The following is a 20,925-nucleotide window of genomic DNA, read 5'->3' as shown; positions in this document are numbered from 1 at the left end:
TATCAATGTGACTGAAACTGTAAACGTTAATGTGTCTGATGCATTCCAGTCTTCTTTTGGCAAAAGGAAGCAGGCAGACTGAGCAGAGGTCTTCACAAGAATTACACGTTTCCTCATGCGGCAGGGTGCCACTGACTGCACACATTGTGTTGTGGATGTCACATGTCAACTCAGATGGACCATAACCCAACGGGATTCTAATCCTTTAAAGTCCTGCTTGTGTATGAGCATATGTAACAAGGCTTGAAGCTAAGTCAATACTTTATATCCTGGCAGCAGTCATTATGCCTTACAACTGGAATCTCAGCATTTAAGCCCCCAAGACAAACCACTGAGTGCTATTGGGTGACAGGAGCTAAACACTGACATTGTGGTAAACAGTTACATTGCATAGCCTCTCTGGCTGACCGCTCTGTCTTTGACTTCCTATATTGTTCCAATCAAGTTTACTTCACACTACAGGAATAGTGAAGTCATAGAATCATGAAAGTACAGGGCACAGAAGTCCATTTGACCCATCACAACTTTGCTGGCTCTTAAATGTAACAATTTAATTGGTTCCTGTTCCCTATTCCTTATCCATTGCTCTTTATATATTTATCCAATTCCTTTCGAAAGTTACAATTGAATTGCTTCACTCTATATTTCAGGAAGTGCAATCACTGCATGAAAATAAATCTCCAATTGTTGCTGGTTCTTTTGTCAACATCTCAGGTCTGTGTCCTTTGGTTACCAATATTTCTGACACTTGAGATTGTGTCTCCTTATTTACTCTTATTAAAACTGTTCATAATTTTGAAACCACTATCACAAGCTCTTTGAATCTTTACTTTTATATTATTCTTTCATGGAATATGTACAGCATTGGCAAGGCTAGCCTTAATTGCCCATTGCTAATTGGCTTTGAACTGCTTGGAAATTGCAGAGGACAGTTAATACTTAATCACGTTGCTGTGGGCTTGAGGTCCCAGGAAGACCAGATTGGATGAGGAGGACAGATTTCCTTTGTTAAAGAACCTCAGTGAACCAAGTGGATTTTTCAACAATAGCTAACAGCTGCCATAGTCACTTTTACTAAGACAAGCTTTATTTTCTGGGTTTTTTTTGCTGATGCCACAACTGTCAGCTAACCCAAAAGCACATTAGTACACGATTCTAAATATTACAGCGTCATGTAGGATTCACATAAGATGTCATACACAAGTACCACAATGCATGTGTACACTGAAGTGTATTTTTAACATGGAATTCAACACTGGAGAATCGGGATGTGAAACAGGCGGGGGATGGGTGGCAGTGGGAATCGAAAGGGGAGGAGAGTGAGGAAGGGGGAGGGTCCCCCATTCCTCACACCCGCCAACTTCACGTTCCAAACTCCATCCATCTCCCAGGTTCCTATTTCCCCCACCTTCAAGTTCTGATCACCCAACCTCTCTCCTGAGTTCTGATATTGGGTTTCAATTCCATAGTCTCATGCTTCTACCCAGCCATGCTCGCTGATCTCAGGATACATCCCTTGAAATGGTTTGCTTACATTTGAATGGTGTGTGTACTGGTGTCAGCAAACACAGCCTTCTTTTCCAGATTCATTTATCAATTTGAAAATTCCCCAGTTGTCAGGGTGGAATTGAACCCGGACTGTCAGCATGGGCCTTTGGGTCAGTTGTCCAGTAGCATTAGCACTACGCCAGCACTATTACCAACACCTCACCACCCCCACCCCACCCCCCCTTCACCCCCTCCAATGAAGAATACTTCCAGATTCTCCACATTTTGGAAATCATTTCCCCCGTTACCATTTGAGCAAATGTCCTCTGCATCCTCTCAAAGGCCTTGTCATATTTTTGAGAGTCAATATTAAAGTTGATCATTATACTATTACAGAAGTCTAACTAATATTTTTGTATAGTGCACAATGGAGTTTGCCTTTTAGAACTGTGATGAGAAATTTCTTCATCCAGAGAGTGGTGTGCCTGGGGAATTCTATGTCACAAAGCACTGAAGCAAAAATATTGAATGTCTTCAAGAAGGAGTTAGATACAGTTCCTAGCACTGAAGGGATCAATAGGCATGGGGAGAAAGCTGGAACAAGGTTCTGGTCACTCTGTTATAACATGTGTTTCGTTAATGTGAATTCACTGTAATGCAATTGATGAATTTGGGATGCTGTTTCTAAAATGCAAACTTTTAAAATGTTTGTTGGATGCAACACAATTACACCACCAACACTTTAAGTGTTGTTTCTACAGCATGATTTTTCTACAACCAGCATTGCATAAGAATACAACCATTGCTTTACAGAAGAACTGACTGTACTGGGTTGGTTGATTAGCTGTGATCATATTGAGTGATGGTGCAGACTCGAAAGGCTGAATGGCCTACACCTGCTCCTATTTTCTATATTTCTTGGAACGTAGATCTACCCAAACCATTTTTCCTTGTGCAGTAACCTCTAAACCTCTATAACAATCAGGGGACCAGAACATTGTCACACACACTTGCTAGTTTCTTGGATGATCACGTTACACATCCTGAAGAGGGAATGGGCCTTAAAGACTTCATCTTACTTGGGATCTCCTGCACTGCACTTGCCTGCTGGAGCTAATGAAGTCATTGGTAGATGGGATGAGGATCACTCTTAACGCTGTCATGTAATACTCCTCCCATCACACAGAAAAGTATGGTGGTGTGCCCATTGTATCCAAAGCTAGTAATTTAATGTCCATATAATCTAGCCTCAGTTGCCATGTGGTATTGTATTCACAGTCACCTTCCTGGTATAGTCACCCACTCATAGATATAGCTGGCTGTTTACCTGTTTCCCGCAATGCCCGAGGTGCTTCTATAGACTCACTGCCTCTGTGACCTACATCCAGGCTGCTTTGACCAGAAGGATAGCCTACAAGAAGGTGTCACTGAGAAGCTGCTCTCAGTCTAGACTCTGACATCTTCATGATGTTGTTAAAGGAGATTAGACATAACATGGGGATGTCCCAGGGCAAGAGAGAATAGTCAAAGAGATGGATGATGTGGGGAGAAGTTTGAAGGGGATTGCTACAGATGAGGAAGTGTAACAAGAATGGAACTAAATACTGACCAGCAATGTTCTAGCTGTGGTTAGAATTCCATTGAGTATCTCTGTTAAATTCTTTTTCATTTTCTCTCTGTTGAATCCACTCTTGTTATTCCTTTTTAATTTTAAAAATATTTTCATCAGGTGAAGATGTTGAAGAATTACGTCACAGATGCAACTAGATCAATCTGAACCCAATCAGATGAGTTTGTCAAACAGGTCACTATCCACCAGAAAAACAACTCTGAATTGTGGGAAAGTTTCCCTGTAAATGGGACAGACTATGTAGGCAATTGGACCAAAACTTGTAAGGACTTGGTTTTTATTAACCATAAACATGGTTTGTAAATTTATGTTTACACCACATATGGTATTGTTTATTTGCATACATAATACCGGTTTCATCTATCTGTTCTACCTTCTATCTGTTCTCCCTCTTCTATATTTTGCCCCAGAAGCAATTCTGTCAAAATTCACATTTATATAAATACAGTGACTCATGACTATTATGTTAGAAGCTTCAACACATTCAGAAAATGACTTAAATATTTTTAAAATATCTCCTTCCCTGATCCCCAACTGGAGTCCTGATTTGCAACACTGCAAGAAAGATTAAAAATTCATGAGACACTCAGCAATCATTATTGATAAGATATTGTCAAGTGGTAAATGGCAAAGAGTAATCTGGGATCCTGCTGTACAACCATTCCTGAGAGGATATCGAAGAAACCAAAACGCTTGTTCCTTTCCCTGATCCATTTATCTTCCCTCCGACTAAAGGTAAATCAGTTTATAGAAGGAAGTGGAAAAAAAGAACAAGAATTTAGTTGCTAACCAGCCCATATATATTTTCCTTGAATTTAAATTGGCAAGAATATTAAGCCAAGCTGCTATATTGTGGAATTGTTTGTTTTTATTATTTGTTAAGGTGAGAGAGTCACTGGTAAAGGCAGCACATATTGCTCTTTCCAGTTGCTAAAGCCAGCACATTGCTGTCAGTTAAGGACAGCAGATTTTCCTCCTTAAAAAGGATTAGTGGTTCAGATGGGATGATATGCCAATGACCTGTGATTACATGTTATACATTAGGTGAACTTTTTATAGAATTCAAATTTCACCATCAGTCATGGCAAGATTCGAACCTATGACCCAAGAACATTAGAGGTTCCAGATTACTAGTGCAGTGGCATGCCCACTTCACCATCACTAGTTCACAGACAGGTAGGGGCAGGAATGGGAAATCACTGGCTAAGGAACACTCATGCACATCTTCTATTGTACTGGAAATCAAAAATAAGCAAAGGAGAAGAAAATGTCTACGATCACAGTCGGAGTGAGCAGGGTGAGTGTCAAGCTGTGAGTGAGAGGGCCGCAGGACCCACCAACATGAGGGCATTTAAAGAGAGGGAATATCACACACCAACCCATGCACTGTCCCGAACACAATCCTGAGACGTCCTTATGCATTACCCCCTGTTTGCTACACACCTCCCTGATGCAGACACCACTATCCAACTCATTCATGCATCAACACTTCTTGAGGTATAGACTCAGGAAAGAATAGAGTTGTTGTACAATGGGGGCCGGGTGGGGTAATCGTGTCAGTAATTAAAACAGATAGATGAAACCGGTATTAAGTATGCAAATAAACAACAGCATATGTGGTGTAAACATAAATTTACAAACCATGTTTATGGTTAATAAAAACCTGTGCCAAGTCCTTACATGTTTTGGTCCAATTGCCTACACAGTCTGTCCCATTTACAGGGAAACTTTCCCACAATTCAGAGCTATTGTTCACATAGAGGTCGAAAATGGTGCTAAGCAAAAGTGTATGGTTTATATGGGAAAACGTATTGCTGTTTCTCGTAAAAGCAAAAATCCTCTTCGAATGTAGCTCTTTTATAAAAGTGAAATTGTGTAAAGTGAATGTTTGAAAAGCAGAGGATATCTGTATACTTTGATCCTCTTGCTTCTGAATACTATAGCAAGCTCTCACCACAGCCATCGATCCATGATACATTTTGTACGGCAATGAAATGTTGCCTTATGCTGGAACGATGACCTTTGGAGCCACACAGAGAGACAAAAAGAAAGATGTAAGGTCATTGTAGAGCCATTTATTTAAAAAGTGCCAGATAACATACAATGTATTGCTGCTCAAGCTGCTGAAGTGGCCTCAATGTGATGTCTTTTTCTATTCCCTCTCACTGTGTCTGAAGGACACTGTCTAGTTTTGCAGCTGGAATAGAGGAAGCCTGCTCAGCAGTGAAGCTCATTGGTCTTTGAGGTTTAATTCAATGTTCTTGGGGGTTGCTTGTGTCAAGATGGGGTCAGGCATGCCAGGAGTCTTCTTGCAAGATGCAAGTGGACTTTGCTCAGCTGCTTCTTGAGTGTCCTGAGTGGAGATATCTGAAGGGGCTGTGTGTGGTTCCTCCTCCAAATGAGTACCTGCTGGCACTGCTCTGTCTCCTGGTGAGGAACAGACATCTGGAGTGCTTGCCAATCCCTGTCCCTCTGTTGCTGTGTCTTTGGCCCTGAGGGGCAATGGTTACAACACTGGGATGCAGGTATGTATACCCCTCCAGCAGGCTCTGATGGAGCTAGGCCTGTATCTCCATGGTGACCACCAGCCCGTCCATGAAGACATGACTCACTGCATTGCTGCAGCTTCTGGGCCATGAGGGCCATTCTCTTCCACATCCCTGCCTCCTGCTGCTGTTCCTCCCTGTACCTGTGGGCAAAGTCCCTGGTTGCAGAGACCACCAGATCCTCTGCTGCCTGGGCCTAAGAAAGTGCCTTGTCTCTAAAAATCCTCTGAGTGTTAGCAATCTACAGCATTTCTTCCTCAGCTATTTGCAGAGCTCCGAGGTACATAGGAACAATGAAATTAGGAGCGGGAATAGTCAATTCAACTCTTCACACCTGCTCCAGCATTTAACATGATCATGACTGATCTTATTCTGGTGTCTACCATTTGCTCCCTATAGTCCTTTATCCCAATTTTCATCAGAGACATATCTATTTTGTTCTTGAATCAGTTGATTGATTCTGCCTCTAATGCACTCTGAGGCAGTTCCACAGATTCACAAACCTCAGAGATAATTAGTTTCTCCTCATCTCAGTTTCTAACCTACCTCATCTTTGTCTATGATCTCATTTTCAAGACTGCCTCACAAAGGGGAACATCTGTTCAACGTTCACCTTGTCAATCCCTTTTATATACCTCAATCAGATCAGAGAATCCCAAGAGTGTGGAAGAGCAGGTCATTTATCCCATCAAGTCCAGATCAACCATTCAAAAGACCATCCCAGCCAGACCCACTCCCCACCCTATAACCTTGTCTTTCTCATAGCCAATCCACCTAGCCTGCACGTTTTGGACTGCTGGAGAAAACTGGAGGAACCCATGCAGACACCAGGAGAATGTGCAAACTCCACACAGACAGTTGCCCAAGGGTGGAATTGAACCTAGGCCCTGGCGCTGTGAGTCAGCAGTGCTAATCACTGAGCCCCTCATTCTTCCAGCTAGCAAAAGTCCAAGTTATTCAACCACTCCTCATACGACTACCTTTTCATCCTGAGATAAATCTGGTGAACCTTCTCTGAACTGCCCACTAGTTTGTGCTGTCAAATTTTCTAATCATGACATTCCCGCCTGCATATCAGTGCCTGAGACATTTGGGAGATAAACGATGGAGCTTTGTCAATGCTCCCTCTGGGGTCTCCATATTCTTGGCTGCTGGGTCAAGGCAATGACATCTGGAGGTGCTGGCATTTCACTGCGGAGGTGGTGAAAAAGCTGCCAGTCAAAAGAGAGAGAAGGTCATAAGGCCAGTGGTTAGAAGTGGTGTGTAATGAATGATACACTCTGTGGGGTTACTGTGAAATTTTCCAGTGAAATGAAGCACAGTACTTATACGATTAGCAAGCCATGAACGGTTCAATATCCTGCAGGAGTGATCTCAAGTTTCTGGGCCTGGATTCTCTCCTCAAAGATGGTGAGGGCCAAAATGTCAGGTACCTCTCCACTTGTACAGGCTTTCTCTGCCCTGTCAACAGTTGTATTCGGTAATGAGAGAAAGGGAGGGATTGAGAGAGATTCAAGTGCCTGGCAGTGGTGTTTATGCTGGTGCTGGGCAAAAAGTGATAAGGTCATCCCAGATAAGTGAGTAGGCAGAGCAGAGAGCATGCAGGGCTAATGTTTTGAAAATGTCACAGGGGCAGAGTAGGCATTTAATGAGGCAGCTTTGAAAAGATACAATGAAAAAACTTGTGCAGCCTCATGGAGAAAGTCCCTCCACAAAAACTCAATACAACTTACACTTCAGTCAAAAAATGTAAGATTCAGTCCCTAGTTCCAGTCTCTCCTATAAATCTTTCCCTTACCCTCTAAGCATCCATCTTGATTAAATAACCAGTCATTCTTCTAACCAGGCCTAATCTATCTAATCTTTTCTTATACAACCCCTTCATCAAAAGAATCTGTACATTGAACTGTCTTTACACTTCTAATACAATTGCATCCTTTATTGAGGAAGAAGACTAAACTTTAGAACTAGAATTGGAATTAGAATTAGACTTTATCGTCATGTGTGCTCAAGTATAGGAATACATGAGTACAGCGAAAAGTGTACACAGTTGCTGTTCCCTAGTACAATCTTGGTTATAAAACCAGAATCTCAAAAAAACAACAGCAGAACTAAACAAAAAGCAAAAGGTAAGAAAAGTATTCAGATTTCAAAGTCAAAGTCTTATCTTCATTAAGGTTTTTGGAATGATCAACACAGGCACCCAAGCCTAGCCATGGCCTGAAGTCTCAGTCAGCCTGCCGCAACTGTCACCTCCTCCAATCGCCGGAGGAGCTTTACCACCACCGCCGGCCCCAAACACCAGGAGGATATCCTTGCTCCTGCCTCCAATCGCCCAGAGGAGCCACGTCTGCTGCCGCTTCTCAAACCGCCAGAGGGCTGCCGCCATTCCACACACATTCTGCTCTTGCTGCTGTGCCGATTGCCAATTAACCTGCTGCAAAAGGTTTGGAAGAAAAGAAAACTGAGAAAAAAAAATTAAAGAAGAATAAAAAGAGCAAAAGTTAATAGAAAGAAAACAGATGGGAGTTGACAAGCCCCCAAGCTCAGGAGCGCTTACTCCGCTGCCATCTTGTTTGGTAATGATGACAAACTTCCAGATGTGGTCTCATCAATGTCCTGTACAGCCAGAGCAACACTTCCCTACTTTTATGTTACAATCCTCTCGAAATACATGATAAGATTCCATTACCATCCTAATCACTTGCTGTATGTACAAACTAACCTCTGTGATCCATGTGTCCACCAATACAAATGAGTAAATATGACTATGAAGGTATTGAATATGAGGCATTTTTTCAGCCTCAACTGGAGGGTCATGCTCAATTTGGAAGGATGTGGAAGCTTTCAAAAGAATGATGAAAAGATTCATAAGGTCAGTGCCAGGGATGAGGAGAAGATAGACTGGAGAAACTGGAACTGTTCTCCTTAGAGAAGGCTGAGAGATTTTTTAGATTACTTACAGTGTGGAAACAGGCCCTTCGGCCCAACAAGTCCACACCGACCCTCCGAAAAGCAACCCACCCAGACCCATTCCCCTACATTTACCCCTTCACCTAACACTACGGGCAATTTAGCATGGCCAATTCACCTAACCTGCACATTTTTGGACTGTGGGAGGAAACCGGAGCACCCGGAGGAAACCCACGCAGACATGGGGAGAATGTGCAAACTCCACACAGACAGTTGCCTGAGGTGGGAATTGAACCCGGGAGTCTGGTGCTGTGAGGCAGCAGTGCTATCCGCTATTTTGATATAGGTGTTTAAAATCATGAGCAGTGTGGATAGCATTAAGAGAAAAAAATCTGTTCCCACTGGTCACACAGCCAAGAAGTGTAAAAACACACAGACTTAAAGTGAATAACAAACCAATCAAAGGCAACATAGAGTAAAACATTATTACATAGCCAGTAGTTAGGATCTGGGGTGCATTAGCTGAGTGTGTGGCAAGATTCAGTCATGGTTTTCAAAAGAGAACTTAATAATTATAGAACATAGAACAGCACATGTTCTATGGTCTATAATTATTAAGTACTCTTTTGAAAATCATGACTGAATCTTAATAATTATCTGAAATGAAACAATTTGTTGGATCATGGAGAAGGATGTTGATCTAACAGCATTGTTTTTTCAGAGAACTAGCACTGACTTAATAGGTAGATTGGCCTCTTTTGTGCTGCAACTCCTCTCTGATTCAGATACCCTGGTTCCATTGTATGGAATTCCCTTCCTAAAACTTCCACTGGCCTCCCCCTTTATTATTCTCTGTCAAACCTTTGCCATTAACTAAGTTTTAGGTCACTCTGCCTACTATCTGTGTCTTTGGGTCAGATTCTATTTTTGTTACTGTTACACTTCTGTGAAAGGTACCAAGATACTTCCCATGTTGAAGGCACTACAGAAATGCAAGGTATTGTTATTCTTCTTACACTAATTTGAAAATGATTTTGAATTAGATCTCGTGTATCATGAAGTGTAAGTTTATGTTGACTTTTTTAAAAAAACTGATAATTCTGCTTCCAAAACAAGCTCTGCAGAATAACAAAAAAAAATTGCTTTTATTTTTCCCTCCTCACACCCCAGTGTGGCTATAAAGCTGGAGCTGAACAAAAGGCTTAGTTCATGAAGCAAAGCAACCAAACTAACCAAGCACAGCTGAAAAGTATTCACTCTGCCATACAATCAGCTCCAATTCTTTGTTCCATTGTAGCTTTTCAGATCAGTTTGTGATGAAGATGGAGGTGGAGGTGGGGAAATGTGGGGAAACTAAGTAAAACAGTGAAGCCCTGGCAGATGGTGCTCAGTGTTTGGCTCCTGCTGGGCTCAGCAGGGCCTACAGCTTAGAGGGTTCAGACCATCAAAAGGACTTCTGCTATTGGGGGAATGGCTATGTCGACAATCCGTCTGCCACATAGCATTTTCTTAGCTTTTCTTCATTTGTATTAAATACAACTTGCGATCTGTTTCTGTAGCCTGCACACACGTCTGCACTGCAAAGAGTTTACTGACTGCTGCAAGATGGAATGGATGGAGCTGGAGATGTTACTCAGGTAAGCAAGCTAAGAAAAGGCTAGGCTTAGATCCGTGGATTAGCAGCTCCCCGCTGACAAAAACCTTTCCTTTGAAAACAATTAGTTAATTGTTGATGAGCCAGACCCCTCATGTGAGTAACTCTGATATATTCCATGCCTTGAGTATAATAGAGAAGCAGTCAGCAAAAGTTCAATTACATTCATTATGTAAAGATTATCATCATGTTATAATGTTCTGTCTTGATTGAGAGATGGTATATCAGAACTCAGGCAATGAGATAATATAACTTTCAACTGCTAAGTGTTGGTATTATTAAAGAGAGTGTTCAAGTTTCTGTGTCCTCACAGTGTAGTTATGATAGTTTATCTAAGTGAATGTAGTAAAGAAATTAATGCTGTAGCCAATTTTATAATTGCACACTTTAATAAGTTATAGTAGCTCATTTCTTTTTATAAGTAGGTGAATCAATTAAATAGTAGTCAACATTCAATAAAAGGTGCAAAAATATGCTATTTCAAGTACACTCCAAAGTATAAAACAAGGCAGCAACATTTTATGGAAATAACATGAAAAGGTCACAACCTAACTTTAGAACTATTCAAAATAATCAATTCACCTAAAGTTTTCTTTTACATTAAAGCTAAACTGTATTATCAAAAAAAGCATTTCTACAGTACTTTCATTGCTTATACATTCTTCATGTTTATGAATATGAAATTAAAGTTTCTACTGGAAGTTTTTCAATATGCAGCACATTTATAAATGTGTAAAATATTTATAATTTCATTTCACTCCCAGAAGACATCTTCACCTGAGTAGTTTGGCTATATTCCAAACAGTAACAATCAAAAGGTACAACACATCCATTCCTGTGAGTGAATGGGCTTATCAACAATCATTACATGTTGTAAAATGTAGGATCATTAATGAGAAAATAACTTGTCCTTTTTCTAACTTAGTTTGTAAGAGTCAGTTTGTTTTGGAACCAACTTTGCTGCATTAATGCTAACCGGAAATAAGGATATGGTAAGGTTTAGAATCTTCAGTTTAAACTAACAAAGTTTGCTTCATCTAAAGCTGAGTTGCACAAGTATAATGATTTACTTATGTAAGAGGAAATGGCAGGTACTGCAAAAGGGTGTGCATGCTACATTGCATACAATGTATGGAGGGCTAATACAGTGGAAATAAATTAAAATAGATTTTCAAATATTGGTGCCAAGAAATAGTTCTATATGGGAATAGGTGAAATTGCTTAAAGCATGGCTTATTTTGCAGCTGCTGGCTATAATAATAGACTGAAATAATGTTGGTCAGAATGATGCTCAATTTTAAGTACTATTCAGTAATGATTGCCTGTTAAAAAGAATTAAAAGTGATGAAGGAAATTTCTCTTCAGTCCACTGCACCTTTTGCAGTCCTTAAGAAATGTCAATTAGCTGCAGCTGGACACTAAACACCACACAGGAGTCTTGCTGTCTCCTTTATTTTTCATCCAAACAGCATAATAAGATTTACACAATCCATTTTTATAAAACAAATGTGTTAATCTTTCAATTTGTTGCAGCATCTGAAAGTTCAAGGGTCATGACCTTATTTTAAAGGAACAGCTCCCAAGGGTATAAGGGTTCACCAGAAAGACCCTGCAACAATGAGACACGTGCTGGTTAACTGTCATCAGGAAAGCAGTTACGGTTGACCAGTGGGGGTCTGTTACCCTGGAGAGGCTTTGTGAAGAAAAGACACGTGCCAGCTGTCAGAGAGAATCTATTGTGGTGGGTTAGCATGAGCCAGCAGTCCACTGGACTGGGTTACATTGTGAGGCTTAATAAGGAGAGTAATTACTTCTCCATAATAAATCCCCATAATCCAGATATGTATGTAAATGGATGGCAGAACATGTCAAACCATGTACAGATGACATTTACCATGCTGTTAAAACATTAGCTTCATGTTATGCTCCAGCTGTGAAATATGTCTATAAAGGCTGAAAATTACATCTTATATCAGCATTCCTTATTTATTTACCTCGTGAAAATTGAAAGAACATGAGTGAATGGAGGAGATGATCCCTCCTGCAAGTGATTTCTTTGATGTTCAATGTGGTTTAAACTAAGTATTTAGCATCATCGTTTCTTTGTAACAAGAGGAAGGACCTGCTAATTTTGTTTTAAACCCGGAAAAAAGAATTACATAGAAACGAGTCAGTGATAATGAAGATCAGCAGCAGGTCCACAGTTTTTGCAATATTTGTACAAAATAAACAAGTAAATAAGAAGCCTTAGAAACTGAAATTCTGGGAGGTCAGCTCAGTCAGCAAGAGTGTAGTGGAATAGGGCTTCTAATGACCATCAACCATTAACATAGACAGCATCTAAAATTATAAGAATGTAATTACTATGCATTGTAGAATGCAGCCTGAACTTGTAAGGGTACATCAAAAGTGTCAGTGCAATAACCCAAGCCAGTTTTTAGATTAGCTGCTGCATTAAATTGAAGTGGCGTATAGTCTAGAAAACAGGAATTAATAATATATTTAGTTTATACTGGAAAAGATTTATTTGTCTGTGTTTGTTTTGGAAATATTGGTTAAAGAAAACTTAAAAGAATATGTATTTCTGCAATACTTTATTAAATGCTTCGGAAATGTCCTTAAGATCTTCCTGAATTCCTTTTAAATACAGGCATTGTTGGTTTGCAGATAAACATCAGTGACATTGTGAACACCGATTTCTGAAAACAGCCGTGGAATGAACAATGAGGTAATTTGTTTTTGGTGAGGTTGATTTGGGAGAGGAATTTGGACTATAATGCACTGGAGTTTTCAGCACTCATTTGAATCTCTTTGCTTCGTCTCTGGATCTGATGTACAACTGTCTCTCAGTCCCGCATGGGTCTAACAGCTTAGTTAATGTCACAACCTTCTGATTATGGAGCAACGTTGGAACCCGCTGTAATGTGTTAACTCAGCTGCCATGGTGAGCAGTGTCTATTTCCTATCCGCCAGTGCAGGACTTTTATTGGTGGTGGGGCAAGCAATCATGGCCAATTCATGGTATTTTACCAGCGGATGGAAATGTCGACACCCAGTGCCAATTGGAGCTCATGCTTTTGGTAATTTTCCCCTCTGTTTGTTACCCCTCTCACCCCATTGAACATGAGCCTCATGCCCCTCTCAGGACCTGTCAGCCTGTACCTGGTGAAAGTCTGGATTTACCTGAGTGCATGGCAACATGATTCCTGGATGTTGAGGACTATCTGTTATCCCATTAGTGTCCACTGTTCCCATTTGGCACTATTGGGACTCCAGCCATTTGATAGCCAACAGTTTTTGGAAGCCGAGTCCACCTCCCAGTTGGGGTGAAAAGTTCAACTCTGAGCCAATTAATGGCTCAATGGCTGGTAAATCGCTGTGGACCAATCTAGCTAAATGGAGGCAGACTTAACCTTAACTTTCTGAAAGCATGATTTGGAGATGCCGGTGTTGGACTGGGGTGTACAAAGTTAAAAATCACACAACACCAGGTTATAGTCCAATAGGTTTAATTGGAAGCACACTAGCTTTCGGAGCAACGCTCCTTCATCAGGTGATTGTGGAGGACTCGATCATAACACAGCATTTATAGCAAAAATTTGCAGTGTGATGGAACTGAAATTATACATTGAAAAATTGATTGTCTGTTAAGCCTTTCATCTGTTAGAATACAGTGATAGTTTCACTTCTTTCATGTGTAAATCACAAAACCCTTCTTTTTAAAGTTGCATTCTCGGGTTGCATTTTCTGAAAGCACACATTCTTCAAAGAAATTTTAACAGTACAAGAATGTGTCACTGATTGAAAGGAGGTTGGCAAAATACTACAAACTTGAATGTGTTGGTTGCTTCCAGAATGTAATTTAATGACATTTTTTTTCTCTCTTGCCATAAGGAAAAGAATGTGTTGCAAGCTTTAACTGCTGGATAGCTGCAGACTAGATAATCTCTGCAGGCAACTGTGAAGTATTGTCACAATCTCACAATAGTCTACAGAGATTCTGTAGTCTGTTGTCTCTACTAACAGCTTCTTAATGAGAATAACCCTATTAAACTACTGATTTAATAACCGCAAAGGTAATATTATTTTTTTCAAAAACAAAATGGGAGAATGCCTATTATCCATTATAAAAGAGCTGATACATTCACAGAAACATACAGATTTGAAATCTGCAATTTCTTAGATTCCAATTTCAAGATCAGATTTTATTTATAGGGAAAACTAAGCATTTCATCCTCTCTGCTTAAGTTTGAAGATTTACTTCATGTTCCAACTGTAATGCTGTAAATTGACGCAAGATGTAAGTGTAATCCATTACACTTCAATGCCATGTCTAAGTTACTTCATTGAAACGTTTATCACATTCACCTAGTTTAGCAGATATAACCAAAACATGTGAAAAAAATTTCACTGACATTGACAGATTTTGAAACATCTGAAAGTACAACCCAGAATGGCTGCTGAACTTTTCTGTACTACATTGGATACATAGTCATGTAATTTTCAGTAGTGTTAGCTAATTCAATCTAAAACTTATTGTTCAATCATTATTTTTTAAACAAGTATGCATAACTTCCCTTCACTCTCTTATGTGGAGTAGCCTACAACATGGAATTCCAAAATCTGCTTGATAATATTCTACATTAAAGTCTATCGGTTAAATTCCAAGAATTGGGAGTAAACCATGGGAATGGATAAGAAAGGGTCTGAAAGTAGAAATCAAGATGTGAATGTCAGAGGAGTGACATTGTTAATGAGTTAAAGCATTTAGTGGATTGGCTCAAGGTTCAATGATTGGATCATGACTATTCCTAATTTATGTTATTCTTGAAATCAGAAATTTTACCAATGCAAAAAGATTAAATTTATATCAGATACCAATCAAATTGACTTGAATTGATCCTTTATTTAATAAATGAATACAGTAAAAAGTATGTCGTCATGCCCCAGCACCATTTTGAGGTACAGAAGATATTAACATATAACTAGAATATGACTACAAACAGAATTCTTCCTCCCTTCTTGTGTTCTTGACAATTGGTGGGAGGGAGGAGTGTCTCCACAATGGGTTCGGGCCCACCAACACATCACACTCCATTCCAGGAGTCCAGCTCTGGGGCTGCCAGTGATGTGCCACCCGGTGTACCATACCCGGCCTACCACAACACTCCTGATGCAATCGCTGGTCCTATCGATCCACCAGAAGTAATGACTCTGGCCAACCATATCACTGCAGTTGACTGACCTCGACCACAGATACTGTTTTTTCCGTCAACCGCAGATGTGCCCTGCTGTCACCAAATTCTTGAAAGCCAATGCCGCTTCCACCACATCGAGTACTGTGCTGGGCCCATCAACGTCGAAGTTGCTTTCTCCGGTGCCATTCTCTCACTGCTGGGCCCACCCTAATTACTGCCAGGATCTCTCCGAGAGCTCACTCTCCCCAAGGAGCTGACTCTTGTCACTGCTGCCGCACATGCTCAAATGGCTGGGCCCGGTCTAGCCTTGCTCTAGACACCGAAAAGGCATTAAAGCAAAATAAAATGAAAGAAAAAATGAAAAGCAAGAAGCAGAAGTTAAAAAATAAAAGCAGAAACAAAGAAAGCAGATGGAAGCATACAAGCCCCGGGCCAGGACCTTGGATGCACCATCACTACTCCGTTGCCATCTTGGACTTCAGGAAATCTAAGAAAGAAAGTAGAAACAAAACAAGCAATTCAAATTCCAAATGGGCATCCATGTTGATTAAGTAATGGCCAGTAGAAATTTCCATAGAAAAGTGTTAAGTATTGCACATAGCCAAAATGGCTGACACTTCCTCAACTATGTTCCCGCGACATTTTCCTGCTGCCTGTCAGGTCCATGTGCAGCAGTGGTTTCTGAGTCAATGCAAACCACCACCAGTCATCTTTCTCATGACAGAGCAGCTTTGTGGTATTCTGGGACAATGGAGACCTTACAGGCACTCGAAATTTCAATATTATTTGCGATTTGGATGTTAATTGTTAGGATTTTGATCTTATATTATGTATTTTGTTGCCTTGTTGAATTATTTGTTGATTTAAAACTATAGATTCTTTGTTTTAAAGCTTCTTATTGCATTATTGAAGCTGAAAGTTGTTGAAGTTTCTACTGTTTTAAGTGTTGTTTTCAATGTAAAGTTTTAGTTTCTTTACCAAATGACATCTTCATTGAGATGAATGAAGACATTATTTTTCCAAAATGTCTGGAGGACATCCAAAGGTTTGTGGGTAGGACCTTCTCAAAATGGCTTCATCCAATAAGATTCAACAACTTTTTGACTGCTAAGGATATGCCAGGCTCTAAACTTTATGGTTACATTTTGAAAGGACGAATTGAGCTTCATGTATGCATGGTCATGTGTATCAGGAATCTGAGTCATTCTTGAGTGCTCTTTACTAGTTTAGAAATCTGCCCACACTGTTATTTCTGCTCAGTGACATGCAACTCCGACATCTTCACCAGGGTGCTCCAGGGTCTTGAAGCCTTTACTCAACAATCTCCATTATCTGGCTGGATATGCATGGTGCTATATGGGAATGGCCAGACCTTCAGGCATATGTAAAAGTGGAAGTCCACTGACTTATACTTTATTTTTCAAGACTAACAACAATTGCTGTAGGTTGGCTTAATCTCAGCTGGCAACTGTGAGTGTTCAATATTGTCCCCCACAGTGGTCACTGGGATTATGCTAAGTACAGTAACTTCTTTATATAATGTCAAGAGAACTATGATGCTGATTGTTAAATAACAGAGCCTGCAGTCATTTTCAGTACAATTCTTCTGGAATTGATCAAACCAGCAAAGATCAAGGACCCTTATCAGCACTGGAGTCAGCGGGAATCGGGATGAATACTGTCAGCTGGTTGGATTCCAATGTAGCATGATGGAAGATGGTCATGGTTGTTGGAAGTCAGCCAAGGACATCATTGTGACAGTTCCTCAAGATGGTATCTGAACCCTCTTCAGCTGCTTCATCAATGACTTTCCCTCCATCACAATGTCAGTGGTAGGGATGTTTGCTCATGATTGTACAATGGTTAGCATCATTCCCAACTCAAAAATATTGCAGCAGTTAATTGGCAAATGCAGCGAGACCGAGACAACATTCAGACTTAGGTGGTTAAAGGGCAAGCAACGTTTGCACCACACAAGTGCCAGGCAATGACCATCTCCAACATTAGAGAATCTAGCCAGTGCTCATTCAAACTCAGTGAAATTTATGTTGCCCATGCTCAACATCCTGGGGGGTTACCATTGACCATAAACGGAACTAGACTATCCATAAAAATACTGTGGCAAAAAACACAAGTAAAACTGTGGCAAAACTCCAGCTGAAAATTTTGTAGCAATTAACTTACTCTGACTCCCAAAAGACTGTCTGCCATCTACAAGGCACAAGTAGGAGTGCACTGAAATAGTCTCAACTTACCTGAATGAGGGCAACTCCAACAACACCCAAGACACCCAACGTCATCTAGGACAAAGACAAAGCAACTTGTTTAATTGGTATGCCTATCTAATGGCTTTGTTCCCTATACCATTTGATGGACAGTGGCAGCACTGGATGATTTACAAGATATATCGCAACAACTTACCAAGGCTCCCTTCAAACCTGTAACTTCGAGACCCTAAGGACTGCAGCAGTTTGTGAGGGAAATTCCCCATCACTTTCTCTAGGTCAATTGGGGAACAACAATAAATACTGGCCTGTCACATCCCATGAATAAATATAAAAATGGACAAAGGAATTTCAAGCACGGTTTATACCTCTCACACATCAAATTTCTAGTAATGTAATGAAATTGCCACTTCCATGGGTGGCAATCATTATCCTCACTCGAAAATTGCCCAAACTCAACACTGCACATTTGATTCAATTTGATTTATCATTGACACATATGGAGATACAGTGAAAAGTATTGTTTCTGATAACAGCAATGAAGAAGCTGTTCTACCAAGCTCTTCCAAAACCAGCTGTCCCAGAAACATAGCACAGAGTGTTCCTTGAGAACTCTATCCCCTTTCTATGACACTAGGAGTCAAATATAAGTGGATGTCATAGTGACAGTGTCATAAAGTCATACAGAATGGAAACAGGACCTTCTGCTAAACTCATCTATGCCGAGCACGTTTCCTAAACTATTTGCCTGCATAGGCCTATTTCCCTCTGATCCTTTCCTCTCCATTTACCTGTCAAAATGTTATAATCTTACCCACCTTTACCACTTCCTCTGGTAGCTCATTCCATATACACACCATTCTCTGTCCCTCAAGTCCTTTTTTAAATCCTTCCCCTCTCGCCTTCAATCTTTGCTTTTTAGCTTTGAACTCCCCTTCGCTAGGGAACTAACCTTGGCTATTCACTTTATCCATGCTCCTCATGATTTTACAAACCTTTCTAATGTCACTCCACAGCCTCCTATGCTCCACAGAAAAAAAGTCCCAGCCTCTACTTATAACTCAAATTTTTCAGTCTTGGTAACATCCTTGGAAATATGTTTTGCACTCTTTCCAGTTTAATAACATCCTTCCTATGACAGGGCAACCAGAATTGGACACAGTACTCCGAATGTGGCCTTACCAATGAGTTGAGCAGCCATAACATGATATCCCAACTCCTACGCTCAATAACAAAAACATAAATTGATGAAAAAAGTCAGCAGGTCTGGCAGCAGCTATGAACAGAAATTGATAATAATGTTTCGGGTCCAGTGACCCTTCCTCAGAAGGATTTCTGATTTACAGTATTTGCAGTTCTTTCAGTTTATTTAATCCTATACTCAATGCTCTGGCCGATGAAGGCAAATATGCCAAAATTCCTCTTCACCATCCTGTCTACCTGCGATACCACTTTCAAGGAAGGTTGAGGTTGTTGGATGAATAGGTGGGTGGGTGTGCGGGCGTATGCAGACAGTCAGTCAGTTCATTTCAGGATGGTAGTTAGGTTGGGTCAGGAGGGTAATTGTGTGGTCAGACAGTGAGCAGTTGGTTGGTATGAGTAGGGATAGAGCTACTTTCAGCCTACCCACTCACTGATTTGGGAGGGTAGTCATAATATCAGGGGCTGGCTTGCTGATCAGAAGAGGAATCAAGGTGATCAGGGAAGTTGGCAGATGTGTCAGTGTGAGTGATTGAGGTGGGACAGCTGTGTAGTTACCCAGGCAAGACACTAAATTTTAATCTGTCTAATGTTTCCAATGTAAGTATGTCATTCCCAAGTCTCTAACTGTAACTTAGAGCTAGACACGTTCACTTTGACTCCCAAGGAACAAGGGAATTGCCCATGAGAAGTTGAAATGTCTTGGGTCATTCTCATGGACTTCCACATTTCATGATTTCTACAGAGCTCTGATACGCACCTCATTTTTAAGCCTAGTCTCTGACAGCCCAGACATCAAGAGTGAGTTCTTGTGTTTTGGCTAATTATGGCCCCTCTCACCATCTGGAAGGCTCTTAAATTAAACCTTTTCTTTTGGTGCATGGTGCCAATAAGGTCATAAGAAGTAGACAATTTCACCCATCAACTCTGCTCTTCTAATCAATGAGATCATGGCTGTACTGGTAGCTCTCCACTCCACTTCCTACATTTTCCCATAACACTCGATTCCCTTTATTAATTAAAAAATTATCTGCCTTGAACACACTTAATGACCCAACTTCTATAGCACTCTGCAGTAAAGAATACCACAGATTCACAAGGCCTGTTAAAAGAAATTCATCTTCATCTCTGTCCTCAATGAGAAACATTTTACTATGAGATTATGCCCTTTGATCCAAGCCTCTCCCACAAAATCATCACCTACCCTGTCAAGCCCCCTACGTATCTCTTTTTTTAAATATGACTATTTCTCCTTCTTCTCAACACCAACAAATACAGGCCCAATCTTCTCATAAGGAGACATCTCCAAACTGAGGATCAACCTTCTTTGGACTACCTCCAATGTCAGTGTATATTTCCCTAGATAATGGGAACCAAAACTTTTGCTGTGTTCTAGGCATGGTCTAAATAGACAGCGCCCAAATCCTTCTCTGTAGCTCTCTGTAGTCTCTTTTAATAAATAATATTCAGCTTCTCTATTCTTTCTGCTACAGAGCACAACCTCACATTTTCCCCACATTATATTCCATCTGCCAGGTTTTTGCCCACTCACTTAACTGTTCCAAGGGGCAGATATCCATTTACTTGGTTTATCCCTTTCCTAGAGTCATTCTTCTTCACTGGGATATATCTTGATTGTGAGTCATGAATTGTTTTCTTAAATCTCTGCCAATGTTCCTCCAAGGGCTTTTCTGCTACATTCCTTTTCCCACTTTACTCCCGCTAACTCTGCTGTCATTTCTTCGTAATTACACTTGTGTAAGTTTTTAGTATAGTTGTTTCCAACCTAAGTTGTCACTTACAAAAAAATGATAAAATCTATAATTTAATGATCACTGTTTCATATAGAATCTTTTACTCCATGCTCCCATATCCTTGTGCTTTGTAATCCTGCATTTCCCCTCTTCCAAGTCTCCCCAACCATTTTTAACTAGTTTAAAGCCCTCTCTACAGCTCTAGTTGTTTGATTTGCAAGAGCACTGGTTCCAGCACAGTTCAAGTGAATCCCATCTGACTGGAACATCATGTCTCACAAACTTGATTGAGTTTTTTGAAGAAGTAACAAAGAAGG

The sequence above is a fragment of the Hemiscyllium ocellatum genome, chromosome 10, assembly GCF_020745735.1.
Source record: "Hemiscyllium ocellatum isolate sHemOce1 chromosome 10, sHemOce1.pat.X.cur, whole genome shotgun sequence".
In the NCBI taxonomy this organism is placed as follows: domain Eukaryota; kingdom Metazoa; phylum Chordata; class Chondrichthyes; order Orectolobiformes; family Hemiscylliidae; genus Hemiscyllium; species Hemiscyllium ocellatum.
This window is presented reverse-complemented; position numbering follows the sequence as displayed.